We start from the raw sequence: 12,134 nt of genomic DNA on the forward strand, positions 1-12,134 counted from the left end.
GCTCACCCCGTGTTCAAGAATGGCCTTTTTGATTCAGATTACAACCTCTCACTTTTGGTTATTAAAATGTGTAATTATCTCCAAAACATCACCATTTTTAAACAGGCAGTAGAAAGCTGGTTGCAATTTCAGTTTAATCCACCAGAAAAGACAGAACAAATATTATTACAAATATTATGGTTTAACTCAAATACATGAATTGAAAAACATATATACAGTACCAGTCAAAGGTTTTAGAACACAGACTCATTCAATAGTTTCTCTTTATTTGTACTATTTTATACATTGTAGAATAATAGTGAAGACATCAAAACTATGAAATAACACATCATGTAGTAACGAAAAAAGTGTCAATCAAATCAAAATATATCTTATATTTGAGATTCTGCAAAGTAGCCACCCTTTGCCTTGATGTAAGTCTTGCACACTCTTGGCATTCTCTCAACCAGCTTCATGATGTAGTCACCTGAAATGCATTTCAATTAACAGGTGTGCCTTGTTAAAAGTTAATTTGTGGAATTTTATTCCTTCTTAATGCGTTTGAGCCAATCAGTTGTGTTGTGACAAGGTAGGGGTAGTATACAGAAGATAGCCAGCCCTATTTGGTAAAAGACCAAGTCCATATTATGGCAACAGCTCAAATAAGCAAAGATAAATTACAGTCCATCATTACTTTAAGACATGAAGGTCAGTCAATGCTGAAAATGTGAACGTTTCTTCAAGTGGAGTCGCAAAAACAATCAAACACTATGATGAAACTGTCATGAGGACCGCCACAGGAATGGAAGACCCAGAGTTACCTCTGCTGCAGAGGATAAGATCATTAGAGTTACCAGCCTCAGAAATTGCATCCCAAATAAATGCTTCACTGATTTCAAGTAATAGACATATCTCAACATTGGGCTCCCGAGTGGCGCAGCAGTCTAAGTCACTGCATCTAAGTGCAAGAGGTGTCACTACATATACCATGGTTCAAATCCAGGCTGTATCATAACTGGCTGTGATAGGGAGTCCCATGGGGTGGTTCACAATTGTCTGGGTTTGGCTGGTGTAGGCTGTCATTGTAAATAGGAATATGTTCTTAGCTGACTTGCCTATTTAAATAAAGGTTCACTTAAAATTAAAAACATCAACTGTTCAGAGGAGACTGCATGAATCAGGCCTTCATGGTTGAATTGCTGCAAAGAAAAGACTACTAAATGACACCAAGAAGAAGATACTTTCTTGGGCCAAGAAATATGAGCGATGGACATTAGACCGCTGGAAATCTGTCCTTTGGTCTGATAAGTTCAAATTTTAGATTTTTGGTTCCAACCTCAATGTCTTTCTGAGACGCAGAGTAGGTGAACAGATGATCTCCGCATGTGTGGTTCTCACCGTGAAGCATGGAGGAGGAGGTGTGATGGTGCTTTGCTGGTGACGCTGTCTGTGACCTCTGCGCCACACTTAACCAGCATGGCTACCACAGCATTCTGCAGCGATACGCCATCCCATCTGGTTTGCGCTTAGTGGGACTATCATTTGTTTTTCAACAGGACAATGACCCAACACACCTCCAGGATGTGTAAGGGCTATTTGACCAAGAAGGAGAGTGCTGCATCAGATTACCTGGCCTCCACAATCACCCAACCTCAACCCAACTGAGATGGTTATGGATGAGTTGGACCGCAGAGTGAAGGAAAAAGCAGCCAACAAGTGCTCAGCATATATGAGAACTCCTTCAAGACTGTTGAAAAAGCATTCCAGGTGTAGCTGGTTGAGAGAATGCCAAGAATGTGCAAAGCTGTCATCAAGGCAAAGGGTGTATACTTTAAAGAATCTAAAGTATATTTAGATTTGTTTAACACTTTTTTGGTTACTATTATTCTACAATGTAGAAAATAGTAAACATAAAGAAAGACCCTTGAATGAGTAGGTGTGTCAAAACATTTGACTGGTACTGTATATATTATGGGAGATTGGAAATCATGCAGACAATTAAATTGATAGAAGCCACAAGCTATATACAATATTAAAGCTTATCTACCCCCTAAAGAAAATAAATAAATAAATAAAAGAAATCAAAATACAACTGAGATTCACTCCATCTATTCTCTCTAACCCCTTTCCAAAACCCTGTTCTTCGAGTTAGGCCAGGTTTCAATCGAACCGCATGTTGACATTAATGCGGCTTTAAAAGGCAATGTTCCCGAGCTCGCGGTGATCTCACTCACTAGTAAACAATGTTGACTCAATCGGAAATTACTTTAAAAGCTGCACTGTCGACAACCACCGGTTGGATTACATTGTCCTAGCAACACCAGGGATTTGGTTTTGATTTATACTGAACGAAATATAAAACGCAACATGTAAAGTGTTGGTCCCATGTTTCATGAGCTGAAATAAAAGATCCCAGAAATGTTCCATACGCACAAAAAGCGTATTTCTCCAATTTTGTGCACAAATTTGTTTACATCCCTGTTAGTGAACATTTCTCCTTTGCGAGGATAATTAATCCACCTGACAGGTGTGGCATATCAATAAATTGATTAAGCAGCATGATCATTTCACAGGTGCACCTTGTGCTGGGGACAATAAAAGGCCACTCTAAAATGTGCAGTTCTGTCACACAACACAATGCCACAGATGTCTCAAATTTTGAGGGAGCATGCAATTGGCATGCTGACTGAAGGAATGTCCACCAGAGCTGTTACCAGAAAATGTCATGTTCATTTCTCTACCATAAGCCACCTCCAAACTCATTTGAAAGATTTTGTCAGTACGTCCAACTGCTCTCGCAACCGAGACCACGTGTAACCACGCCAGCCAAGGAACTCCACATCCGGCTTCTTCACCTGCGGGAACACCTGAGACCATCCTCCCGGACAGTTGAAAATGAAAAGGAGGAGAATTTACTGTATGTCTGTAATAAAGCCCTTTGTGGGGGGAAACTCATTCTGATTGGCTGGGTCTGGCTCCCCAGTAGATGGGCCTGGATCCGAAGTGGGTGGGCCTATGCCCTCCCAGGCCCACCCATGGCTGCGCCCCTGCCCAGTCATGTGAAATCCATAGATTATGGTGCTAGCTAGGGTTGACCACAACTCACAAGGAGAATAGAACATCACAGTACAACCACTCAAGAGGCAGGTTCAAGGCTCTGTCAGAGCATATACCTTACTCAAACTGAAACAAAGGCTTTCCTTCAAACATAAAGGTCCATGGAGCTTGGAGAGTCTTCAGCAGTTCCTGCTGCTCTCCATGTGGCAAACCCACAATGCGTCTTCTTCTTTGATGGGGTTTAATGGTGGTTGGCATCCAATGTTAATGGTGCATTACCAGTATTGAATAAGAAATGTAAAAACCATTGCAGGAAAGGGAGAAAACGACACACAAAATACAAAATTAAACATGTCAACTAACAAAACCCATCCCACTTCTTCAATCACATTCCACTCCAAAATACATCCATTCACAGACTCAGGGGCCTGTGATGGTGGAACATTCACCGACAGGATTTCTTGCACTGCCTCAGCTGTGAAATCATGAAGACCCTTACCCATGCCACCTCATTCTCCTCCACCGTTGCAGCATTTCACTTCTTCTGGCATACAATACTCTTCACTTCTGCACACTTGACACATAACCAAATATTTTACATTCATGACACTCAAGGCTTTTGCACACTTTTGCACAAAAGCTTTTAGAGGGTATCTCATGAATCCTAACTTTATACGTATGAGAATTAATCAAAGAACAGTAGCATGGATGAAGTGAATTTATTTTCTCCATCCACTGTACAGGTCAGTCAACCACTCCATCGATGTCTTCAGTAATATCCTCTGCCTTTATTTCTTGCTCCACCCCAGAAATAACCCCCTTGATATTTACCCTGCTATGAATATCCAGGCAGGAAACATTCCAGACCAATATCTTTTTGAGACTTAAAACACGCGTCTTCTGCTCTGCACACACACACACATTTTTAAATAGACCACTTCTTGTGACTCTCACCGACTCTACACCTTCCTCCAACACAACAGATTTATATATAGTTGCTAGTGGGTCAGGAGTCAAAATAAAGAACACAGCAACAATCTCTCAGTAGTATTACCTACTGGTGCTTTCAGTAGCAGTTCTACCATGCTGTTCTACCATGCTGTTCAACACTTGATTTCAGAGCTCTTGAAAGGGTAACACACGAGGGAAGAAATGTGTTGAACATGCACACATGCACACAGACTCAAAGTTATGTCTTTGCATTTGGCAGTGGAAACATCTATTGAGGGGTCTGGAGGGGTCCTGTCATGTTTTGTCACGTAGTGTCCTGAGAGAGGCATAGGGCAGAGATGGAAGAGCTTCATCTGGGGGCCACGTGGTGTGGTAGCCAGTGGTAATACCCCCCACACCTTCCCCCCTCTGGCTGCCCAGGGAACAGCCTAACCCTAACCTAGCCACACAGACAACGGTGAGGGATGACCTGTTTCCTGAGAGGGGAACATCAATGGAGAGAGTGGCTTATACTGTAGAGTGTGTGTTAGGAGAGATAGAGATTAGAACATGAGAAGTGAGGATGGTGTGTGTCTGTCAGAGAAGAGGAGAGATGGAGAACAAATAACCCTCAGTTCCTTCCTGACCTCTTGTGAGGGGGTAGGTATGTACGTCGTCGTTCATGGGGCTGTGTGGTGTACAGGGTTTAGATGAAGGGGTATCAGACAGTGGAGACACTCCCAGACTAATAAATGATCTGGTCAGAGGATTCACAGAGGGGGGCAGAAGGGCTCTCTATCCCCCTCTGTGCACGGTGAAACTAAAACACACACAAACTACACATGCTTTAAATCACCCTTCTGTGTCAAATCATACACAGTCATACACACGCCTTTGGCTGGCTATGTTTTGGTCTTCGTGAAGCTCAATGACTCGCTATTTTGACGATGAATGAAAAACCTTCAAAGATTATACAAAATATTTAATATTTTTCACATTTTTCAAAATAATCTACGTGCATCAGGTGCATTTATATCGTCTTAATAGATGTACATTATTTTCTCATAACTTTCCCTTACTGCCCACCCACCCCAAAATCCCCACCGTTGTCCTCTAGAACCGTTGACCAGTACAAGGAAAGTGAAGCTGATGTCACAGGAAACACTGCAGGCAGTACTTGACTTGGACTGAAATGGGTGCCAGTACTGTTTTTATTTAGGTGCAGGAGCTCCACAATACTTTTGAGCTAATATTCTATAAGACGAACAGGAGCTCAAGCAGTAGAACATCTGAGGTGCCGGTACTCAGCTCCGGTGAGCTCCTGCCCTAGTCAAGCACAGTCTGCAGGCAAAAAGACCTCAGAGAGAAAAGACAAGCATAGATCTACACAAGATCATCAACATAAGACCATTAACAAGCATACAGTCAAAAATACTTGAAACCATAAATGAACACGGCCTACTATGTACATCATTCAAAAATGAAGTCAAGGTTAAAAAAATGGGTGCAAATGAAAGTGCATTTTTCCTTTATGTCTGTCAGATACATTCTCTGTCTCATCAAAACAAAATCACTTTTCACTGCTTTTAAACACAGCCAATGCAGTTTTATAAAACTCAGAGCATTTGGATGCAAGACCACACATAATATACCACCACAATTACTGTAAATTATAGCTACCACATACAGAGGTACACACATACATATTCAGGTTTACAAAATGTCCCCTTCAGGCAGTACAAAAAGACACAAAAGAGTATTTTGGTGAGGATGATATTAATCGTATGTCTAGGTCTAGTTCTCTATGGAGCATGTTATTGTCTTTCAAGTGCATTCCTCAAAACAATCTAAATCAATGGCCTTCCAAGTGACAGATCTACGCTTGCTGAAGTTTAAGGGATGAAGAGGAAGACGTGGATATGGAGGAGTGGAAGGCTTCTCAGATGTAGCCTATGCTGTGATCTTTCAAAAGATGCTCTAGGAGAGACCCAGGAGACTTTCCTTTCAGACAGGGCTGTGACCCCAACCACTGACGAATGAGAGAGGGAAAGAGAGAGGGATGATGGGGGGGATTTGGTCAAAAGGGTGCACGCACAGACACGCGCACACAAACACACACACCCCTGCCGTTTCTGGCCCAAGTCCCCTAAGCGTCTTGTCTTGTCACAGCGGCTGGCAGGCTGGCTGGCTGGTTGGCTGGCTGGCTGCTCATCTAGCTCACCCTTCAAGTTCAAACTCAGATCCACATCCATCTCCTGTGCCAGAGGAGACCGACAACCAACAAGGGTGGCAGGAAACCTAGCAGTTAGAGCTTTGGTTCAAATACTTGAGACATCAAGGTGAGAAATCTGCCGATGTGTCCTTGAGCAAGGCACCTAACCCTAATTTGTTCCCGGGGACACCATACTACTATGTCTGACCCTGTAAAACAACATATTTCACTGCACCTATCAGGTGCATGTGACAATAAAACACCTATTTTCTTATTGATTTTACTCTGGAGCTACATGCACACACACACACAGCATTTACACACACAACATTTACACGTATCATTCATACACATAATTTACACACAGCATATACACACACATAATTTACACACAGCATGTACAAACACAGCATATACACACATCATGTGCACACACATCATTTATACACAGCATTTACACACACATGTACACACACAGCATTTGCACACACAACATTTACACAGAGCGTATACACACACAGCATTTACACACACATCATGTAGACACATATCATATACACACACAGCATTTACACACAGTATTTAAACACACACAGCATGTACACACACAGCCTATGCACACACAGCATTTACACATAACATTTAGACACACTGCATGTACACATACAGCACTTACTCACACAGCATGTACACACACAACATTTTCACACAACATGTACACACATAGCATATATACACAGACAGCATTCACACACAGCATTTACACACATAGCATATATTTACATAGAGCATTTACACGCACAGCATGTACACACACAGCATTTACACACAGCATTTACACGCATAGCATATACACACATAGCATATACACACACACAGCATGTACACACAGCATTCACACAGTATTTAAAAACATAGCATACTGTATATACACACACAGCATGTACACACGTAGCATTTACAGACCTAATTTACACACATAGCATACTGTATATACACAAACATAATTTACACACACAGCATGTACACACATAGCATATACACACATAGCATATACGCACACACAGCATTTACTCAAAAACACAACATTTCCACACACACAGCATTTACACACTGTCACGGCTCCTCCTCTGCATTGCAGGGGTGGTTCCTCCTGCAGGCAGAGGAGGGTCGTTAGTGATTGGAGTCACCTGGGATCAGAGTATTTAAACTGTCACTAATCACCTCTCTCTCTCTCTGCTCCTCCAGGTATGAACCTGTTTTGTTTGTTCCATTGTAGTTTTGCATAGTTTTCACCCAGTCATTCACACACACAGATTCACGCATCCCTGCACTTTACATACACCTTACATTGTGATACTTCCACACCTCATTCCTTTTTCTTAGTTTAAAGTTAATAGTTTTGTTTACAATAAAGAACATTTTTTATTTGGCCTATACTTGTTTGCGTCCCCTCATTTTTGCCACAGGCTGAGCCGGCCTGTGACCACACCCATCATTTACACACCCATCATTTACACACATAGCATATACACAGTGTATGGGCACACACCAAGCACACAACTAGCTTGTCTGCTTGCATAAACACATATGCACGGGCGCACACACACATACACACAGGTCCCTTGAAAGAGATCACAGTTGAGCTGTGGGCACAGGAGATGGGGCAGATGGAGAGAGCGGCCAGCCTGAGGCAGAGCATCGGAGTGTGTGTGTACTGTATGTGTGTGTCTGTCTGTGCCCACTGAGGCAACACATGTGGAGATGAGAGGAGAGGAGACCAGCCTTTCAAATAAGATTACCGCTCGGGCTGCCTAAGGCCTCCCTGGCGATTGTGTCTGCACAGGGTGACATCTATATTAGCTCAGTTGCACAGCAACAAGCCACACTCTCCTGCCTCTGCTGGGGTAAATGACACTCAGTTTCTGGGTAGAAAAACACTAATCTGGGCTATCGATGGGAGTAAAGATTGGCATATTGGCAGGACTGCAGAAGTTTTTAGTTGAATTTAAAATAGGGTGTTTGATGTTTTAAAGTTTCCACATTCATTTGGATAGTCAAGTACCACTGGGATAGGCCTACCAAGTGAAAAGACATTGTGCAACGCGACGTGTACAAATACAGCTTCTGATATTGAAATGAAGGGGTGTGTCTGTTTTCATTTTCAAGCAGCAGAACATGACTGGAGGCTAACAGGCTAATCAACATGGTAACTTACTGTATACTGGCTGAGGTAGAAGCTAATCAACGTGGTAAATCACTGTATACTGGCTGAGATAGAAGCTAATAAACGTGGTAACTCACTGTATACTGGCTGAGATAGAAGCAGTAAGACACACACGCTTGTGTCTTTCAGAGGTATCATGCCCACAGTGGGCACAAGGGCAAGTGCTCCCTCAGATTTGTCCTGTTAAAAAAACAACGATAAAATGTTTTGTTTCTCTGTAATATGAAGATGGCTTTAGCTAGCCCAAATAGGTTCCCAATCTCCCAACTTCTTAACTAGCTATCAAGAACTCATTTTAGGCTATCAATCAAGTTAGAGTAACTAGCTTGTCTAACTATCTTAGCTGGCATGCCTTCTGGCAAGGTTGGTAGACTTAAGCAATTACGAAAATAAGACTCACAATCCTTTCAATCACTCAGGAGGATAGACACCACTCAGGAGGACAGACACCACTCAGGAGGATACAGACACCACTCAGGAGGATAGAGACACCAATTAGGAGGATACAGACACCACTCAGGAGGATCCAGACACCAATCAGGAGGATAGACACACCACTCAGGAGGATAGACACACCACTCAAGAGGATACAGACACCACTCAGGAGGATAGAGACATCACTCAGGAGGATAGAGACACCACTCAGGAGGATAGAGACACCACTCAGGAGGATAGAGACACCACTCAGGAGGATAGAGACACCACTCAGGAGGATAGAGACATCACTCAGGAGGATAGAGACACCACTCAGGAGGATAGAGACACCACTCAGGAGGATACAGACACCACTCAGGAGGATACAGACACCACTCAGGAGGATAGAGACACCACTCAGGAGGATAGAGACACCACTCAGGAGGATACAGACACCACTCAGGAGGATACAGACACCACTCAGGAGGATACAGACACCACTCAGGAGGATAGAGACACCACTCAGGAGGATACAGACACCACTCAGGAGGATACAGACACCACTCAGGAGGATACAGACACCACTCAGGAGGATAGAGACACCACTCAGGAGGATACAGACACCACTCAGGAGGATACAGACACCACTCAGGAGGATACAGACACCACTCAGGAGGATAGAGACACCACTCAGAAGGATAGAGACACCACTCAGGAGGATAGAGACACCACTCAGGAGGATAGAGACACCACTCAGGAGGATAGAGACACTCAGGAGGATACAGACACCACTCAGGAGGATACAGACACCACTCAGGAGGATACAGACACCACTCAGGAGGATACAGACACCACTCAGGAGGATAGAGACACCACTCAGGAGGATACAGACACCACTCAAGAGGATACAGACACCACTCAGGAGGATAGAGACACCACTCAGAAGGATAGAGACACCACTCAGAAGGATACAGACACCACTCAGGAGGATAGAGACACCACTCAGAAGGATACAGACACCACTCAGGAGGATACAGACACCACTCAGGAGGATAGAGACACCACTCAGGAGGATAGAGACACCACTCAGGAGGATACAGATACCACTCAGGAGGATACAGACACCACTCAGGAGGATACAGACACCACTCAGGAGGATAGAGACACCACTCAGGAGGATAGAGACACCACTCAGGAGGATACAGACACCACTCAGGAGGATACAGACACCACTCAGGAGGATAGAGACACCACTCAGGAGGATAGAGACACCACTCAGGAGGATACAGACACCACTCAGGAGGATACAGACACCACTCAGGAGGATACAGACACCACTCAGGAGGATACAGACACCACTCAGGAGGATAGAGACACCACTCAGGAGGATACAGACACCACTCAGGAGGATACAGACACCACTCAGGAGGATACAGACACCACTCAGGAGACACCACTCAGGAGGATACAGACACCACTCAGGAGGATACAGACACCACTCAGGAGGATACAGACACCACTCAGGAGGATACAGACACCACTCAGGAGGATAGAGACACCACTCAGAAGGATAGAGACACCACTCAGGAGGATAGAGACACCACTCAGGAGGATAGAGACACCACTCAGGAGGATAGAGACACCACTCAGGAGGATACAGACACCACTCAGGAGGATACAGACACCACTCAGGAGGATAGAGACACCACTCAGAAGGATAGAGACACCACTCAGGAGGATAGAGACACCACTCAGGAGGATAGAGACACCACTCAGGAGGATAGAGACACCACTCAGGAGGATACAGACACCACTCAGGAGGATACAGACACCACTCAGGAGGATACAGACACCACTCAGGAGGATAGAGACACCACTCAGGAGGATACAGACACCACTCAGGAGGATACAGACACCACTCAGGAGGATAGAGACACCACTCAGAAGGATAGAGACACCACTCAGAAGGATACAGACACCACTCAGGAGGATAGAGACACCACTCAGAAGGATACAGACACCACTCAGGAGGATACAGACACCACTCAGGAGGATAGAGACACCACTCAGGAGGATAGAGACACCACTCAGGAGGATACAGACACCACTCAGGAGGATACAGACACCACTCAGGAGGATACAGACACCACTCAGGAGGATACAGACACCACTCAGGAGGATACAGACACCACTCAGGAGGATAGAGACACCACTCAGAAGGATAGAGACACCACTCAGGAGGATAGAGACACCACTCAGGAGGATAGAGACACCACTCAGGAGGATAGAGACACCACTCAGGAGGATAGAGACACCACTCAGGAGGATAGAGACACCACTCAGGAGGATACAGACACCACTCAGGAGGATACAGACACCACTCAGGAGGATACAGACACCACTCAGGAGGATAGAGACACCACTCAGGAGGATACAGACAGCTCAAGAGGTATGCTTAGATATTACATAGAATTAAGAATAATGATTATGGCTCTAGATTGCAGGAAAAAGCTATTTTGGGTGTTTGAAAAATTCTAAGTTCTCCAACTTATGGATGGTGGAGCTAGCCTTCCTCCTGACCATACCCCAACCATCCTCACGTGCCCCATCAGATTTTTGCGGTGTATGATGCCCCTGCTGGTTTTGAAATGTGTATTGACATATCCAATCTACCTGGTAAATAGTAGTGATGGTGGGAAAAAAATCACTACAGTTACATATCGGGATATTATTTTTGTTGATATATTGTATGCAATATTATTTGTGATGATATATTGTATAGTTTTGACAATATTGCAATATAATTTTTGCGCTAGTTGGCTTTACCTGCACAATATTTTTCCTTTAAAGATTGTTCTCCATCTTCTTTTTAAATATGGAGGCAATTTGTTTTGAGAACTTTTATTTTCATGTTTGATCAACACTGGCTTTCTCACGGCTCTCTCTTGTCCCTCTGTAGCAGACATATGGTGAGCAATATGTTTGGAACATTCAGTCGCAATAAAATCACAAGCGAACCATATAAAATCGTGAGAATCACAATACATTTCGTTTCGGCACCTAAAATGCCTTCAGTAAGCATTTACACCCTTTTACTTTTTTCACATTTTGTTGGGTTACAAATGAGATTTAATGGATTTAATTGTAATTTTGCGTCATCAAGCTACATAAAATACTCTGTCAACGTGGAAGAAAATGTTGAAAATGTATAAAAGATGACTGAAAAATAAACACTGCTATATCTTGATTAGATAAGTATTCAATCCCCTGAGTCAATACATGTTCGACACACTGATTAAAGGGGTAAGTCTCTAA

The 12,134-nt window shown here is 43.6% G+C and overlaps 1 protein-coding gene across 1 annotated transcript in view; it reads right to left on the reverse strand.

The window, feature by feature from the left end:
• Positions 1 to 4,933: 4,933 nt before the first annotated feature.
• LOC118394024 (multiple C2 and transmembrane domain-containing protein 1) overlaps positions 4,934 to 12,134 on the reverse strand; it is a 288,690-nt gene continuing 281,489 nt past the window's right edge. Inside the window, exon 22 of the mRNA XM_052461210.1 lies at positions 4,934 to 8,585. The gene's annotated coding sequence lies outside the window, so the exon portion shown is untranslated. The remainder of the gene's footprint in view (positions 8,586 to 12,134) is intronic.

The sequence above is a fragment of the Oncorhynchus keta genome, chromosome 14 (genome assembly GCF_023373465.1).
Source record: "Oncorhynchus keta strain PuntledgeMale-10-30-2019 chromosome 14, Oket_V2, whole genome shotgun sequence".
NCBI classification, from domain to species: domain Eukaryota; kingdom Metazoa; phylum Chordata; class Actinopteri; order Salmoniformes; family Salmonidae; genus Oncorhynchus; species Oncorhynchus keta.